The following is a 14,041-nucleotide window of genomic DNA, read 5'->3' as shown; positions in this document are numbered from 1 at the left end:
GGCATTCTGGGGTCTCTTATTCCAAGGTGGAGAACTGGAAGTGAACTCAGGCCGGATTTAAAGCACATTAGGGGAATTCTGGGGAGGGGTAGGTGACCCCTATCTTAATCTTGGCTCTATGTGGGGGGAGGGGGCTAGAAACTGTTGCTGCTGAGGGAGTTTAGAAACTGCTGCTGACCCATTGTCCTTCCCTCAGGCGAAGTAGTGTGGCAGCTTCTGAGGGCTGGACTTGACCAGTTCTTGGAAACAGAAATTTAGACCTTGTCACCTGAACTGTCAATTCGAAGCCTGTCATGGAGTCAGCCTTGCCTTCTCAAGAGGATAGAGAATTTAGGAATCTCCAAAGGAGTTGGATTACTCATAGAATGAGGGCCCTAAAAGTGGAGGTGTCTCAAAAGGGTTGCTGGGTGTTTCCATTTCTTTTCCTGTTGCTGTGAAAAAAATACCACCCCCCCCAAAAGCAACTTAAAGGAAAAAGAGTTAATTTCAGCTTAAAGTTGCAGGTTATAGTCCATCACGGGGAGACAATCACAGCAGCAGGAATTTAAGAAAGCTGGTCACATCGAATCCATAATCAGGAACAGAGAGAATGAAGATGGGTGAGTATCCATCAGTTAAATCAAGACAATCCCCACAGGCATGCCCAGAGGTGTTTCTAGATTCTGTCAAGTTGATAACACTAACCTAGGGCTGGTGCCTTCAGGAGTCAGATCCACTGGAATTGGAGCTAAGGATGGCTGTGGGCCGCCCTGTGGGTCCTCTGTCAGAGCAACAAGTACTGTTTACTCCAGAGCCATAGCTCCAGCTCTGTTCACAAGACTGCTGGTTAGATAGGCTTAACACTTTCCGAGGTTAAAACAACACAGTACAGCTCCTTTCCGTGGCAGGTCTGTCAAAACAAAAGCCTTACATGAAGGGAAAAAGGAAAAGAACACGACGGATTCTAGGTATGGTGGGTGAGAAAGGTTATTGTAGATAAAAGGGCTTAGCCAGATGTGCATAGCCAGATGGACATCTGAGAGCGTACAGAGTGGACATGACCAGACTGGAGATGGGCTATGTGGGCTGAGGGGGAGGGGACAGGAGAGAGGAGAAACAGATACAACAACTAGGAAGCCCAGAAAAAAGTACAGGAAAGGGGCGTGTAACCAAAATGATTGAATTACATAGGGAAGGGCAGCCCAGCTGCCAGGATAGAGAAGTTTAAGGTAGGAGGTTGGGTATGCTGGCTGGCCAGGAGGGCCCTGTAGCAGGTAGGGACTTTGGGATGCTGGGAGAACCTGGGAGCTAGGTCGGCTTTGATATGTTAGATAGGCACCTCAGCTGTTTGTCCCAGGTTTAACACCTAACATTACCTAACAATGGCTCCCAGCACTGCCATCATAAAATTATTTTTGTTGCTACTTCATAGTTGTAATTTTGCTACTGTTATGAATTGTAATATAAATATCTGCATCTTCCAATGGTTTTAGGCAACCCCTGTGAAAGGATCGGATCATTTGACCATCCCCAAAGATACTGGAACCCACAAGTTGTAAGACACTGTTCTCAGTGATGAGTTAGAGTCTATGGAATATGAAATAGCCTGTGAGCCAGACCTGTACTATGTATGAGACTGGAGAGACAATACAGTAAGGGAAAATGTGACTGCAGAAAACCTAGTAATGATATGAGAAATGTTTTGTCCTGGGTGTGATAATAGAAGACCACATGAAATAACTAATACAATTATAAAGCATGTGAGGTAGGCACTGTGCCCTGCTCTTTTAAGAAGATTTGTTGTTGCTGTTGTTGCTTTATTATGTGTGTGTGTTTTCTCTGTGTGTGTGTACATCACAGTGAAGGCCGAGTGCTCATGGAAGTTAGATCACATAAGAACCCCTGGTGTGGGTAGGATGCTTGGGAACGCTGAAAGTTCCTCCAGGCGGCAAGTTAGGCACAGTGGCTATGGCTACAGCGGCTTGCGGTCCGGCTTTACTGGCATGATGGATGATGGTTGAATCTGGATGTGCACCCCTGTGAAACTCAGGGCAGACCTGAGTTAAATAGGGAGGAAGAGAGGGGGGAGGGGCTGGGGAAGAATGCTTAATTGGTTCCGCCCTCTGGCCTTCAGGCATCTCATTAGTATGTAAATCTCTCTAGGGCCTGAGGCCTGTAGTCACACCCTCTACCTGTGCTCTTTGGGTGGGGCTGCATTGCCCTGAACCAGACTGAACAGTGCATGTTGATGGAGTTCCAGGTCACACGTTAGGAGCCTGGATTCTGGGAGCACAGCAGAACAGATGCCTGTCCCTTACAGGCAATGGACACCTGTTGGGTCTCTGGGCTTTCCCGCCAGCACTTCAACCAAAACCAAGACCCCTTTCATGGCCCTACACCGTAGGATTGGAGTTACAGACATTTGTGAGCCACCTTGTGTTCTGTATGCCTAGGTTCTGTATGCCTAGGCTCTCTAAGCCTAGGCTCTGTATGACTAGTCACTGTGTGACTGAGAGCCAAACCCAGGTCCCCTGGAAGAGCAGCCAAAGCCCTTAACTGCTGAGCCACGGGCTCCAGCCAACACCACCACCCAGCTCTTTTTAGATTAGAAATGAAGACGAGGAGTAATGATGAGAACTTGAAAAGGAGAATCTCAAGTAACCAGAAATCTGGAATGGCTGGCTCTGGGATTAAAAGCAGTGCTGGGCACTTAGGAGGTTCCAGGCTAGTGGAAAAAAAAAAAAAAAAAAAAAAAAAAAAAAAAAAAAAAAAAGATTAACAGAGCCTGGGGGAACTATGTCCCAAGTTGACCCCTGGCCTCCACATGCACTCACACAAACACAAATACAGAGAGGCTAGTTTAGAACCCTATTTACTATATTCAAAACAGAGATTAAAAAACAAAATATTAGTAGGGTGTGCTGGTACCTGCAATTCATTCCAGAAGCAAATGGGTCTCTGAGTGTTCCAGAACAGCCAGGTTTATATAGTGAGTTCTAGGCCAGCCAGGGATACACAGAGGGGCCCAGTCTCAAAAACAAAACAAAAACAAACAAACAACCCAAACAAACAAAAAAACAAAGCAAAAACAAAAAGTTGTTTTCTGACCTCCATGCCATTTGTAAACATATACAAACAAAGTGGCGTCCTGAATGAGACTGGCCCCTGTAGGCTTATGTATTTGAATGTTTCTTTTCCAGTTGATGGAACTATTTAGCAAGGCTTAGGAGGTGCGGCCTTGACTACACCAGCACATAATTTCTGACATAAAGGAAATGGACTAACCCCCTGAAGCTGTGAGGAAGCCCCTCAATTAAATGCTTTCTTTTGCAATGCACACACAATGCATTAGTCAAGTTAATCACTGATATTTTTAAAGAAGTTCAAGGTCATCCTCAGCTACGTAATGATTTGGAGACCAACCTGGGATGCATAAGACCCTATGTCAAAAAATCAAATAAAAATAAGTAATACTATTTATATCCACAAAATAGGAACGAATGTGGCAACTATAAAACCAATGGAACCCATTCATTCCTTCAGGGAAGAGGAGTTCTCACAAAGAGAACACAGACTACAAAGGAAACTTTGGACTCTTGCGTTAGTTTTCAAGTTCTATTACAAAATGTCTGATATAATGTAAAATGGGGAAAGGCTGCCGGTGTGGTGGTATTCACATTAATTCCAAAACAGGAAGCTGAGACAGAAGGAATTCCAGGCGAACTTGGACTTCGTGGTCAGCATGTGCATCGTAGGATCCTGTCTCAAAAAAAACAAAAGCAGAGGCGGGGAAGGGGGGGGGGTTAGTCCATGATCTGTTCTGCTGTTTGGGGACCTCTGGAGAACAAGCATCATGGGAGGAAATGTGACAGAGGAAATTGTTTACTGTGATGCTGGAAAAGCAGAGTAAGACAAGAAGCTGGAGTCTCAATGTTCTCTTGGAGTGCGTACACTGGTCAAAAGACCTCTCTTAGATAGAGAGTCTGGGAGATGGCTCAGTGTGTAAGAGCACTTGTGGAAACAAGGAGACCTGAGTCAAAATCTCCAACAATCATGTAAGAGAAAGGCTAACATCCACTTACAAGTGAGTGCATACCAGGCTTGTCCTTTTGGGTCTGGGTTACCTAGCTCAGGATGATAGTTTCTAGTTCCATCCATTTGCCTGAAAGTTTCATGTTGTCCTTGTTTTTAATAGCTGACAAGGGGGTTGGGGGTGGGGGACCTCTCCCTACTCTGAGGTAAAGGGGGAGACGAGGAGGAGGCTTTGGCTCCTGGCGAGTCACGAATGCTGCACGGGGGCCCAAGAGCTCTCTAGATTGAAGAACAAAAGAGACACATGCTAATTGTGATGTGCCTTGACTAGCTCAATGCCTGGACACTTCTAAATCTCCCCGAGGCTAGCAACACTCCCCTCCACTATTCCTGTGTTAACATTTTAAAAGGTCTACACTTCATCTCTACTACCCCAGACCCAATAGGGGAAGTGACCCCTAGAGACACTCTCCTGGATTCTTACACGCCATCGAGCCTTTAAATTTCATCTTTCTTCCTCACCTTCTGTCAGGGAGAGTCTCTGTCTCTCCTTCACCTCTCTTTATGGCTGTATGGCAATTATTATCAATCGAAGCCAGCTGGGGGCAGGTACCCTCAGGTCTGGAAGCATGGCATTTAGGAGCTGAAATAAAGCATTAGAACCAATTCTCAACAGAGAGAGAGAGAGAGAGAGAGGAGAGAGAGAGATTGATTGATTGATTTAGAAAATGGACTATCAGTCACCTTTAATAGAAGCTGTGTTTGAATTCACAACAGTCATCAGTATTTCTTTGCAAGTTCCCTTATTGTTTCCGGCAGCATGAGGAAACTGTTTAGTGGGCGGTCAAGACAGAAGGATCTGTGAGAGAAGGGTTCATGTACACTGACTCAGGCAGGCAGTGGGTGGGGAGGAAGAAAAGGCTGAATACAAAACAGGACAAGGAAAAATGCCTACTGCCTTACATTCATGCCTCCAACGTAAGAAGCCAAAGGCGCAGAGACTGTTGAGCAACACAGGGCCCAAGGAATGTGAGAAGAGTCATCCTGGGTCATCACCAGTCCCTAAAGGCATGATTAGCTCAGTATACAACAGTGTTTGTCAGCTGGGCAATCCCCTGGACTCAACTGACCTTTTCATAGGGGTCACCTAAAACCTTTAAAAAAAAAAAAAAAAAAACCAAACAACAAACAAAAAACTCCACCCAGATATGTACATTACAATTCACAACAGTAGTGAAATTACAATTATGATGTAGCAACAAAATAAGTTTATGGTTGGGGGGTGGGATAGTCACGGCATCAGGAAGGTTGAGAACCACTGATGTACAAAGTGAATGCAAGGACATAAGTCCCAGGCGGTTCTGGGTAATAATAGTAGCTTTGTTAATGCTTTCTGGATTCCAAGACACACTCTTCTCTCTTCTCTCCGTGCTCTGGGCCAGTTCTCAATGGAAAGAGAATTCCAGAGGATGGTGACTCAGTTTTTGGCAAGAGGCTTTGCAGGAACAGGTAACAGCAGAGCCTCGACACTGCCTCCGTGCGCCACCCTCTCGGGTTTCCAGAAGTCTTGCATTCCGTCTCCCTGAGCTGCTGCGCGGTGACTGTACACTCAGCTAGCCCAATGTAAACTGCCACCTAAGACACCCCACCAAAGTCTGTAATGCAGCACCTCCCACTACCTTTCCTCCCCATCAGCAGCAGTCTGTCTCTGGACCCAAACATCCCTCATGTGTGTCACTATCTTCAGGAAATGACCCACTTAGTTCTAGAAGGACTGAACAGATTTTTGAAGCCTTTGTTTGTTTGTTTGTTTGTTTTCTAGGTGGGGAAGCTCAGTGGGAGAGTGGGACCTAGCATTCATAAGGTCCTGGATTTGAGCTCAGCATTGAAAAAAAAAAAAAGATGGAGAAAGGAAATGAGAAAGAAGGGACAAGACTAGGTTGAGCTGACCCCAGTTCCTTGGGGTTTTTTTGGTTTTTTTGTTTGTTTTTTTGTTTGTTGTTTTTGAAACAATGTCCCTCTGTGTAGCCTTGGCTAACCTGAGACTCCCTAGGTAGTTGGCCTTGCCCCTGGAGAGCTGTGATCAAAGCTCATGCACCACCACCCTGAACTTCCAATTCCTTGCTGTAGAGTTCATCAGTCAGAGCTGTAGGGATGAATACACTGATTGGGATCAAATAAACTCAGACAGAGGTCATCAGACTTTAGACTGCTGTCTCACCTCAGAGGCGAGACACACAAGTATGGCATCCTTAGCCAAGACTTAGCTGTAGTTTTCAGATGTGAGCCTCTGCATCTCTGTATCCAGCTAAGAAAATAACAAAACTGTTTATTTTATTTTAAACAGGATGTGATGAATAAAATAATGTTCAGAGCTTTAAAGATGAGGAGTAGGTAAGCACGGGATGAGGGGACAGAATTTTATCAACTACACGTCTGTCTGTGGAATTGGTTCCCTCATTCTATCAGGTGGGCTCCAGAGATGGAACTCAGATCATCAAGCTTGGTGCCCAGTTGAGAGAAAGATTCCTGCTACCTAGCCTCCTGTTTCCCTAAGAGAGCCCAGCCCCAGGGTGCTGAGAAGTCAGACCCAATACAGACAGGAGTCTCCACAGGAGTTAATGTGAAAACTACTTACCTGCCCCTCTTCACTGAGAAGATCTTTTTCTATCAGATTTCCCACTATGGTTATGCTGAGACCCTAGTACAAATTCTACATCCTCAGTCCCTTGTGCACACAGCAGGAGACTTACAAATGTTTGAGTAACTGATAGGAGTGACAGGGATGGCCAAAATGTTCAGTAAGCTGTTCCCAGTTCAGTCATCCTAAGGTTCTGTGACTAACCTGACAAGGAGTCCCTTGTCTACACAGCTGCTATTACCCAAGGGAGACTATTAGTTTTGAAGGTTTATGTGAAAAAGGATGTTGTTAACATTAGCGCCAAAACAAAATCCACAATTGAAAGAGTACAAAGAGCATCAAGAAACAGCCCTCCCATGTGAGGGAACATTCAGAACTCTCATATGCAATCGACATCCGGTATGGATGCTTACTTTTTGAAAGCTTATGAAGCCATTTGATCTCATGACTTACCAAGGACAAGAAAGGATGACAGAGAAGGGACTGAGGTCATGTGACAGAAGGCTTTCTATAACAGTGGGATTTGGTAAATTCCAATGCTGTTTTCCAAAGGAGTTAGTGAGCAGAAGAGGCTTGCCTTGCCTCAAATGACCCCAAGGTGCCTATTTATTGCCTTGAGGAGGCAGGGTGTGAAAGCAGCTGGCTGCCACAAGCAGGATGCTCTCAGGTTATTTCTGAGCCAATAGATGGACTCTCAAGCACACAGTATAGACCTTCAGGAAAAATGGTCTTTGGAAAGGAAGCACATTTAATGGCCATATCCACAGGGGAAACCTTCTAAAATATTAACAATGATTTCTCTGGAAGACAGGACTGTGGATTTCCTCTTTATTTCTAAATGTTGAGAATTACTAAAAAAAAGTTAACAGGTGTAAAATGTAGTGAGTCTAAATGTTCTACATGGAGGGAAAAACTACTCTCCGCCTGTTCACCTAAATCCTTCTTGCATTTTAATGATAGCTGACGACTAGCCTAGATCTTTCACTCAGCATTTATGCATATATATATATGTATATATATGCATATATATACACACACACACACACACACGCACACTTGCATGTGCGCACGCGCGCGCGCACACACACACTACACACACCTCATCTTTTAAGCTCACAACAAGATCATTCTTTGATAATCAGCTCTTCTTTTTTCTCTATTTGGTGATCATTCCATGTTGATAACAGCTGCATAATATTCATAATTAAGATGTAGCATAACTTATTAATTCCCTTTTTCATGGACATTTACATTTTGTCCCCTTTTTATGATTGCAAACAGGAGGCATATAGAATAACCAAATGCTTTAAATATTCTATATTTGAAAAACCATAAAATATTTTTTAAGCACAAAAAAAAGTCTCACTTAACTTTATATTGGAAATAAACGCTTCCAGATAGTTAGGTTTGATATCGCTCATTTTATGGCCACCGCCATGATCCAAGCGATTTGGAAAACGATGTTGTGAAAGAAACTGCCTCTAAAACTTGTCTCTAGGGACATGAATTTAGGTTCCTACTTACGAGATAAAGAAAATCACGTACAAAGGTAAACTTAAATACTATGACTCTTCTTAATATGGCTCTACTTGTGAGATGCTCTCTCTGCTTGCTGTACATTGTGAATCCTCCTCTTCTGCAGGATCCCACCACCATGATGCTGTGCTTAGGGGCATGGACCCAAACAACCTGTTAAAGAAACCCTGTAAAACTCAGTCAAAACAAGAACTTCAATACTTTAAAGTCATTTCTGTCAAATACTTTGCTCAAAACTATGTAAAAAAAAAAAAACACCCAAATACATCTTGTAATATAACTTTCTAGTTGGGTTGAGACTATTGACACACAAAGACACACAAATATTGGCTCTCTCTAAGTCTCCAGTTGGCATCTGAAACAGGAAGACAGTCTTGTAGGACTATGTTTTAATTTGTAGGGAAGAGGAAGTCTGGAGAAGTCGGGGTGATTATTGTCTCAGGTGGCTCCTTCAAGGTCACCTCATGTTGGCAGTAGTCTTTGGCTATAGGCCAGCACCTCCCAAGGGGTCTGGGAATTTCTTCTCTCTTACCTTTAGGTCTAGAGGTTCATGAAGGCATGAGTTACATTAAGCAGTGTACCCAAGCCTAGGGTATATGAATACTATGGTTTGCAATTCTATAAACCACCCATATACCTCAGTGAAGAATATCTTCTGGAATTATATCAGAATTATATCCCAATTTTGGTATATTGTCTGTTTTCTGATAAACCCTGACAAATACAACAACTTCAGGCTCATTTGATTTAAACATTAGATGAAGACATTCTTTTTTTTTCAAAGATTTATTTATTTTTATGAGTACAGTGTAGCTGTCTTTACCCACACCAGAAGAAGGCATCAAATCTCATTACAGATGGTTGTGATGTGAACCATCATGTGTTTGCTGGGAATTGAACTCCGGGCCTCTGGAACAGCAGTCAGTGCTCTTAACTGCTGAGCCATCTCTCCATTCCAGATGAACACATTCTTTTTTTATTGTTTCCCTCCCTCCCTTCTTTCCGTCCTTCCTTCCTTTCTTGTCTTGTTTTTTGGTTTTTGTTTTTTGGGTTTTTTTTTGTTTTCTTGTTGTTGTTGTTTTGTTTTGTTTTGTTTTTTTGAGACAGGGTTTTCTTGTGTAGCCCTGAAACTCACTCTGTAGACCAGGCTGGCCTCAAATGCAGATATCCACCTGCCTTTGCCTCCTGAGTGCTGGGATTCAAGGTTTGCACCTTCATGACAGATTCTAAGCTCTTAAGAAAGGGCAGATGTGCAAATATAATTTAGATTTGTTGTAGGAACTCTGAAGGGAAAGTAAAATATAACGCATGGCCTGTATTAAACTTAGAAGGAAGGGAAAAGTATATTTCAATCAGACCCAGTTGTCGAATGTACTGTTCTAGTGTAGGTGAGAAAGCTACTGGCCACCATGCAAATTAGAGTCCTTCATTTTTATCTGGTGACCTCAGAAGGACCCTTTGTGCTGAAGCTCAGGGGGACAACATTGTTAAAGGCAAAAGCCTGCGTGGAATACAATTACATCAATGATATATGAAGGTTAGAGTAACCTTGCTGTATCTGTGTGGGCAGAATATAGTTATTGCAGACACAACACAACAATTAATTCTGACTTATACCCTAACCAGTTATTTTAGTTGATGTTTAGTTTCTACAAACATTAGTTATTTTGGTTAATACATCTGAACTATGGTCAAAATCACATCCCAAATGTGTTGCCAAGATGAATACAGCTGTTGGGGGCGGGACAGAGGGCTGAAAAGTACCTAAACAGACACAGAGTAGAGTTGGGGTAAGGTGGTGTCACCTTGGTCACTGCAGTACTTTCCTTGAATTGCTTATGATTTGAATTGTTATTGTTATTACTTAAATCACTTAATTGTTGGATTATCATTTTATCATATTGTAGCCACCCACGGCCACAAGTCAACTGGGTTCACCTGAAAGGGGGCTGGGAATGAAAGGGGCTGGAGGGCAAGAAGAGATGAGGCCAAGACAAAGTTCTCTGATCAAGGCCCCAAGCTTTAATGTTCGGCTCTCAATTTAAAGGGGAAGACCCAACCCAAAACCCCTCCTGGTTCCAGATGGGTGGGATAATCCATAGTCGTTCTAGGTCACGGTCAGAGATGTCTCAAGGCAAGCCCAGGGGCAGTTCTGCTTCTGTGTTCCGGGCAGCCAAGGTGGGTAACTCCACCTAGATGCCGTCACTTGACCTTGTTGTGGTAACCAAGGTCTCTTCAGGCTTGCTCATGGTGGGGGGGAAGGTACAGTTTCCCCCGTTTTAGTTAACTTAAAAAGAAAAGAGAGAAGTGAAACAGGAATAGGGTTGTCGTCGTGATATCTGGCTACTTCCTGCTGACATTGGGGCTACGTGTCTCTAGGGGGAACCTAGAAGAATGGGTATGGGGGATGTAGGAGAGTCGGCTGTGTCCTGCTGTCCAGGGTTTATGGAGCCCATCTGAGGATAGGTCAGGAGGAACAGGTCCAGTAGAAGCAGCTGTGTGAGGTACACGATTTCGTCCCATCTGGGGTACCAAGTAGCCGGGCTTGTTGGGAGAGATCTTTGTGTGAAGGCAACTTATCTGCTTGAGACACAAGGTTCAAACGTTAACAGCAATATGCTTATCCAAGCCGAGTAGGAAATAAGGTTGAAAATGGAACTGTTTTAGTATCTAATCCAACTGCTGGTTGACAGGGATCAGATACAAAGTCTATGACTACTCAGGCTGGTAGATTTCAACAAAAGCTGTCTGTTTACAATAATTTATAGCCCTCTGTTTCAGTGTTTTTCCATAGAGACCTAAGACTCTGAGCAGGCAAATAAGCCAGGCCTATTGCTGAATTTTAGGCTTATAGCTGATTTTAGGCCTTCAGTGTTAAGCAGGGCTGTCCCTAAAGTCTCCTCTCTTTTCCAAGTATAGAAGGACCGTGGCAATTCTAATCTTACCCAGGCGGGGATAGAGGCCTGACCTCCAATAATTAAAGGGAACCTTGTAATGGCTCCAGTCCTCCTGTCGTCGTCCAGTAAGGCCTGAAGGCCATACCCGTCCCGATGTCTTTTTCCTGGAGAGGGGATACTTTTGACATCAACCCCTATGCAGTCAGGCTTGTCCCTCAGGGAACCCAGAAACATATTTTTAACTTTTATTTATATTTCCTTGCAGTGCTTAGCCTCGCAGCCTTAGCAAGAATTCAGATTGCCAGACAGAAGGGGTTCTGGGTGGCCCCTCTCCGCTTGGTCTAGGGATGGAAGTCCCCTCTTTTAGGTTGGATGGAGATGAGACTTGGGAACACCCTGGATAGAGTAACAACCTTATCTAGAGTCTTGGTTCCTCCATGGCTAACACATGATAATGTGTCTGACTAAATTTTGTCATCAGATTCTTCATTATCAGAATCATAATATTAAGCTCAAGATCTGTGTCCACTTGACGGGCCAATCTTTCAGGCAGCCATCGGGCTCCATTTTCTTTTTCTGAAAAAATACAGACTGATCCACGACCCCAAATTAAGACAGGGTCAGGACCATTCCAAGAATTAGTTAGGGGGTCTCTCCATTTGACCCTGGCAAATGACCTGGAAGTGACTGGATGCCAGTGGCGATCTGCCGCAGACTGACCTTTAACATCAGTTTGCAGAAAATTTAAAACAAATAACACAAAAGCAAGATGTGCTTTTGGTGACCTTGGAGGGTATAACTCTCCCCCTTTAGTTTTAATAAGCCAATTTTTTAGAGTGCGATGTGCACGTTCAACGATTCCCTGTCCCATTGGGTTATAAGGAATTCCAGTTTTATGTTCAATACCAAATTCTTTACAAAAGGAAGTAAAATTGTTACCAGTATAAGCTGGCCCATTGTCTGTTTTGAGAACTTTAGGCAATCCCATAGAATTAAAGGCTTGTAGGCAATGATCAATTACATTTCTAGAAGCTTCTCCTGTATGTAGAGAAGCAAAAAGGAATCCTGAGCAAGTGTCAATACAGACATGTATATATTTCAATTTTCCAAATTCTGCATAATGGGTTACATCCATTTGCCAAATATGATTGGGCTTAAGGCCTCTTGGATTAACACCTAAATGGGGAGCCGGGGATAAGGTAAGACAGTTAGGACACTGTTTTACAATCATTCTAGCTTGCTCCTTAGTAATCTTATGTCGGAGCCTTAAAGTGTGACTAGAGAGATGAAACTTTTCATGATCTCGCTTAGCCAGAGCAACAGGATCCAAAATTAATGCTTCTCCTATTAAAGCTCTGTCAACACAATCATTGCCAGCAGCTAAAGGCCCAGGAAGACCAGAATGAGCTCTTATATGGCCAATATAAAAGGGATTTTTTCTGGTAAGAATGAGGTTTGGTAGTCGAGAAAACAAAGATCCGGCTCGAGTATTGAACTGCAATACTCCACAAGTTTCTAACAAGGGGACAGACTGAGCTACATATAGGCTATCGGTAAAGAGGTTAAAAGCATCACTTACCGACTGAAAAACATTTAGAACTGCTGTCAGTTCTGCTAGTTGAGCAGAGAGTCCAGGTGTCTCTATGACTACCTGTTGATTATTTAAAAGACACCCTGCTCGTCCTTTAGAGGATCCATCAGTAAATATTAAAAGAGCATTATGTAAAGGCTGCAAAGAAGTCATGTTAGGAAATATAACCTCATGTACATTTAAAAACTGTATCAATTTATCTGGAGGATAATGATTGTCTATAATGCCATTAAATCCTATTTGAGCAAGCAACCAATCTGTACTATGTTGCTTTAACCAAGTATTTTGATCTGCACTAAAAGGCTGAATAATAGTGTCTGGCTCTTTGCCAAAATAAGTCACTGCCTGTTTCCTTCCAAGTACAATCATATGGGCTACTGCCTCATAATACGGTAGGATGTTATGTTTAGGGGATATCTTTGAATGTATCCACATGAGGGGAGCCTTTTGCCACAACAATCCTGTAGGTGTGTAAGTTGTATTAAAAATTAACAAATGTAAAGGTGAGGAATAATCTATGTAAGTAACAAATTGTTCCTCAATGGCTCTTTCTACTTGTTGTAAGGCCAACAATCCTTCTGGGTTTAAGGATCAAGGGGAGGTAGGATCAGCACTCCCCTTGAGAATATCAAATAAAGGTTTCAATTCTCCTGTTGTAAGCTTTAAGTGGGGACGAAGCCAATTGATATCACCTAACAGCTTTTGAAAATCATTTAGAGTTTTTAGACAGTCCCTGCGGATGATTATCTTCTGGGGACAAATGGCTTGATTTGTAAGCCTAAAGCCTAAATAATTATAAGGCTCCTGAGTTTGTACCTTTTCAGGAGCTATTTGTAATCCTTTATCAGTTGACTTGTGGCCGCGGGCAGCTACATCATATTTAATAATAATAATGTAATTATTATTATGGAGACGGGGTTTCAGTATATAGTCCTGGCTAGCATGAAACTTACTATGCACAGCTCATACTAGCCTTGAGCTCACAGAAATCCTTCTGCTTTAGTTCCGAAGTACTGAGATCACAGTCTTGTATCACCCACCTGACACTTCTTGTCAAATATTTGCACCAGGACAGTCAGGGCTTGTGACATTACACACTGAGTAACTTTTCCATCATTTCCAGGTCAGTTACGTCATTCTGGGATTTTGTCTCTATTGCCATTTTATTACTTTGAATTCTAAACTACTTTTTAAGTTTTTCGTTTGTACTGAGATCACAGTCTTGTGTCACCCACCTGACACTTCTTGTCAAATGTTTGCACCAGGACAGTCAGGGCTTGTGACATTACACACTGAGTAACTTTTCCATCATTTCCAGGTCAGTTACGTCATTCTGGGATTTTGTCTCTATTGCCATTTTATTGC

Source organism: Arvicanthis niloticus, chromosome 22 (assembly GCF_011762505.2).
Source record: "Arvicanthis niloticus isolate mArvNil1 chromosome 22, mArvNil1.pat.X, whole genome shotgun sequence".
NCBI classification, from domain to species: Eukaryota; Metazoa; Chordata; class Mammalia; order Rodentia; family Muridae; genus Arvicanthis; species Arvicanthis niloticus.
This window is presented reverse-complemented; position numbering follows the sequence as displayed.